The sequence below is a fragment of the Triticum aestivum genome, chromosome 2D, assembly GCF_018294505.1.
Source record: "Triticum aestivum cultivar Chinese Spring chromosome 2D, IWGSC CS RefSeq v2.1, whole genome shotgun sequence".
NCBI classification, from domain to species: Eukaryota; Viridiplantae; Streptophyta; class Magnoliopsida; order Poales; family Poaceae; genus Triticum; species Triticum aestivum.
This window is the reverse complement of record NC_057799.1, coordinates 418164797-418170308: the sequence shown is the minus strand read 5'-3', so window position 1 is coordinate 418170308 and position 5512 is coordinate 418164797.

Genomic DNA, 5512 nt, shown 5'->3' with positions numbered 1-5512 from the left:
CTTACCCTCTACTCTCTTCTACGTGCTACAAGATGGAGGCTGCCAGAAGCGTAGTCTTTGACAGGACTAGCTATCCCCCTCTTATTCTGGCATTCTACAGTTCAGTCCACCGATATTGCCCCTTTACACAGATACCCATGCATAAGTAGTTTAGATCCTTGCTTGCGAGTACTTTGGATGAGTACTCACGGTTGCTTTTCTCCCCTCCCTCCCCCCTTTCCTCTCTTCCTGGTTGTCGCAACCAGATGCTGGAGCCCAGGAGCCAGATGCCACCGTCAACGACGACTCCTACTACACCGGAGGTGCCTACTACTACGTGCAGGTCGCTGACGACCACCAGGAGTAGTTTAGGAGGATCCCAGGCAGGAGGCCTGCGCCTCTTTCAATCTGTATCCCAGTTTGTGCTAGCCATCTTATGGCAACTTGTTTAACTTATGTCGGTACTCAGATATTGTTGCTTCCGCTGACTCGTCTATGATCGAGCACTTGTATTCGAGGCCTCGAGGCCCCTAGCTTGTAATTTGATGCTTGTATGACTTATTTGTTTTTAGAGTTGTGTTGTGATATCTTCCCGTGAGTCCCTGATCTTGATCGTACACGTTTGCGTGTATGATTAGTGTACGATTGAATCGGGGGCGTCACATGGGCGCAAAGGCTGCCCCCCTCCACCCATTTCGGATCGTAATCAAGAGGAAGATAACTGTTATGAGGCGGATTCAGAAGGAGAAGAGCACTCCTATTTACCCCCTGAGGTCTTCGTTCTAACTTGGCATGCTGATGTTGGTAATATCATGCTTATGGTGCCTTGCATTGCTTACTGTATACATCAAATATGTCACCTGCTTAGTTTAGACATGCTTTGTGTCAATGCCATCTGTTTAGTTTCTTTATCGTCTATGTGAATCATGCAATGCCATCTTGTTTAGCCAGGCATCATATATGTGAATTTTGCAATGTCATCCTGGTTAGCCAGTCATCTTATATGTGAATTATATCATGCCATCATTTTTTATTACGTGTTAAATTTGTCAACAATTTTAGTATATTCAATTACTCTTCCTGTGCATCAGCCATTCGACACGGTCATGGAAAAATCTGAAGTGGAAACAAGGTCTTCAGAGCACTATCTGATGAAGCGCATGTCTTGCTGGTTACAGATAGCTCCTCAGAGGAGGATTCAGAGACAGATGACCAGTCCTATTCCCCCCACCCCCCGAGGTGCATGCTCTAACTTGGCAGGGTTATGTTGCTCATATCATGCGTATGGTATCTTGCATTGCTATGTCATTTGCTTAGTTTAGACATGCTTTGTGTGAATGCCACCTATTTCGTGTCTAATTACCATATATTTGAATTATGTGATGCCATCTTGTTGCAAGACATTATGTATGTGAATTATGCAATGCTATCTTGTTGCAAGGCATTATATATGTGAATTATGCAATGCCGTGCTGTTTAACCAAGCGTCATATATGTGAATTATATCATGCAGTACTTTTTTTATATTTCTCGTTGCATTTGTCGACAATGTTTGCATATTCAACTGCTCTTCCTGTGCATCAGCCATTTGAATTGGTGATGGAGAAATCTGGAGTGAAAACAAGGTCTTCAGAGCAGACAATGCTACCTGCTGAAGCAGATATCTTGCTGGCTATAGATAGCTCTTCAGAGGAAGATTCAGAGGCAGATGACCAGTACTATTATCCCCCTGAGGTGTATGCTCAAACTTGGCAGGGTTATATTACTCATATCATGCATATGTTGTATTGCAATGCTTAGTTTTTACATCATATACACAATATTGAATGCCATATCCTTAGTTGACACGTCATATATGCGATTGCCCTCTGCTCACTTGCTTAGTATATGAATCATATATTTGAATTATATCATGCCAAAATGTTTACATAGACAACATGTATCTGAATTATGGCATGCCAACCAATTTTCTAAAGACATAATATAGTTATATCATCTCATCTTGTTTACATAGGCATCATATTTTGAATTGTGTCATTCTATCCGTGAATTATATCATGCCATCATGTTTCCATCGACGGCATGTTTGAGATTTATGGCATGCCAACCACTTTAAGAGACACATCATATAGTTATATCATGTCATCCTGTTTACATAGTCATCATATTTTGAAGTATGTCATTCTATCCTATTTAGTTAGCCATCATACATGTGAAATTGTGTCATGCTATCATGTTTAATTAGCCATCATATATGTGAAATTATGTCCTGCTATTCTATTTGGTTAGACAACATAAATGTGAATTATTTCATGCCCTGTTTTCTTCCCTACTATACATTGCACCTGTCTATCTTACAATGTCTGTACATTCAATTACTTTTCTTGTTTAACAGTAATTTCAATTGGAGGGGGTGATGGCAGTAGCTGGCAGTAAAAACACGGTATTCAGAAAAGATTGTGCTACCTGTCGATGTAGATAGAACCACGGTTGTACTTGCCCAATAACCAGCCCCACCACACATAACCCAGACTCACGCAGATTGTACCCCTACCCAGTTGGACAGAGAACTAGCTACACCCCTTCTAAACCCAACCCCAACAGATAGTAACCCAGTTCCAGTTGACACAACACCGTCTCCACCACAGAGCACCCGAACACGAGCAGTTAGTAAAGCAACTGCAGTGCCAAAGCACGACGACCACCACTCTGGACCCCAAGTCAATGCTTAAAGCAGAAGAAGAATTGTTCTCAGGATAGTTTTCCGTAGCTATGGTTCATACTACTTTGCTCTTGCATCACTGTATTTACTCATACCAACTAATTTCAAATTTGAAGGATGCAATTGAAACTCCAATGGCGCAACAGGTATGTTTTAAACCTGTTTCCTTAACTTGTTTGCTGTTGTAACTTGCTTTATGTTGATTTCAGTTTCAATTGAATAAACAGTTATGTTCTCATCACTACAAAAAAAATACACTTCCGTGATGATACGTGTTTGTCACAGTAGGTCACGTTTTTTGTCATGCATGTACATCCATGACAAATTTATGACAGAATCAAGATAGTCATACCTGTGCTGTCGTAGAAGTGTTCCATGACATTACCAAAATTATCATCACGGAAGTGTCCACTTCCATGACGATAAATCGCGCGTCACAGAAGTGCTTTCGTCAAGGGTGACTGACACATGCCATCTACCGTAATGGAACGCCGTTAAGCTATCGGGTCGGGTTTTCGATCGAATAACCCGTTAACAGCCCCGACCAATGGGGATTTTCCACGTGTAAAATCATCATTGGCTAGAGGAAACACGTGTCGGCTCATCGTTGGGACAGATGTCATCCACTCACTGGACAGAAGGCGCCTATGATACGTTGACACATGGCACGGCCCAATAGTGGCCCATTCCTGTGAAAAGGCCGGCCCGTTTGACTTGGTCAAAAGCTGGCGGGCCGGCCCATGGAAAGCCTGTTAACGGCCTGTTCGCATATAGCCCATTTACAGCCCGCTAACCCAAGGCCCGTTACGCCCTATCAGAATTAGGCCAGTAGCGTCATCTGGGCCATCCAATATGATTCCAGCCCGTTTTCACTTCTGGCCCATGTATAGCCCATGACGTCTTTCGGCCCATATGATGCCCTTTGTAACTCTTGGCCCATTAGCGGCCCGTGCTGAAACTGGCCCATAATGAACAGTGTATTACTTTACACCCATTAACGACCCGTGGTGAAACTGGCCCGTAATGAATAGTGTATCACTTTATACCCATTAACGGCCCGTTATTCCATTGGGCCGTTTCGAGCCCAAGTTAACTTTCGGCCTTCTGAGGGCCCATTTATTCTTGGGCTCATTTGCAGCATTCGGTTACTTACGGCCCGTTACTGTCATTTTCTGCTTGTGGGCCATATTCAACCCATCGTTACAGTCGGCCCGTTTGTGGACCGTTAGTCTGTTGGGCCATTTTCATAGCATCACCGAATACGGCCTATTAACGGCCCGTTATGGTCAGCCCATAAAACGTACGATTTCCATTAAAGGCCCGTCTACGGCCCATTAAAGGCCCGTACAAGACCCATAAATGAGTCGGCGGCCCATGGATCCTACGAGACGTAGAAGGCCCATGGATCCTAGGAGACGTACAAGGCCCATGGATCCTACGAGACGTACAAGGCCCATGGATCCTACGAGGCGTAGAAGGCCCATGGATCCTACGAGACGTAGAAGGCCCATGGATCCTACGAGACGTAGAATGCCCATGGATCCTACGAGACGTAGAATGCCCATGGATCCTACGAGTGTTAGGTCAAGAACAGCAAGTAATCAAAGCAAACAGTCCTAGTATGGCTGGCTGATGCAAACAAGCAATTGAACAGATGTGTGAGCAAATCTTACATATCAAGAAAAGAAGCAAAGAAGGAGGCTTAAAGACCATCACTTGACTGACCAGATTTAAGGGGCATTTAAACATCATGTGCAACGTATGAACTAACATAAACATTGCATATTCCAGATTCTACAATGGAATGCACATGTATTAGGTTATGCCATGTATGATGATGCCTAAATGTACAGATAGCAGGCAAGAGTGATTCATCATTGCACGCACAATTGAATTGCAGGTTAAGGGCCAGTTCGATTCCGTCTTTTCAGGGCATATTGTCAAAACAAGCCATAAAAGATGTAAAGAAGTCATTTTTGATTTATGGGCTTGGGCTTAACTAATTTCGCTTTGGAGGGGGGTGTTTTGGGTAGAACCTCACTAAAAATGAAGGGAAGGGGAATAGTGAAATGACTCTGTTGTCTGCCTATATTACACTCAAAATGCAACTGCTGACGCCCGTGTCACACCTGACCCTCAAGTAAAAACAAACACGCAAGCATTCATTGCCCTGCCCGCTTGCATCTCCTCTCCCCTTTCCCTCTACCTCGATCCCCTGCCTGCAGCACTAGGGTTCTTCCAGCGAGCCGTCGCCACTGGTACCATCTGGCCTGGTCCTCGACGATGCTATGTCCAGCTAGGCTACATGGCCGGTGGGTAGGGGCAAATCTCCCTGGCTGGTCCTCCCTCTGGCGCCGCCCCTCATTCTCATGGTCTCAAGCAGCTGTTCCACTGTGGTTCGTCCAACGCACTACTCCGGCGGGCGCTGCACAAGTACGGCTGATGCCACACTGCAGCAGAAGGCACCTTATTCCCCCTCCCCTCCTCCCAGGCCATGGCCTTGAGGTGCTGTTGAAGGATGAGCTCAGCCAACAAGGTGAGGATCTCCTCTGATTTTTTGCCAAATTTTCATTCCGATCCAGTATACGATGAATTGCTATGAGCTGCTTCTGCTGCTGCTATATGATGCATTGCTATGAGCTGCTCCTGCTACTGCTATATGATGAATTGCTATGAGCTGCTGCTGTATGATGAGTTGATATGAGCTGCTGCTGCTGCTATATGATGAATTGCTATGAGCTGCTGCTGCTGCTATATGATGAGTTGCTACAAGCTGCTCCTGCTGCTACAATACGATGAATTGCTATGAGC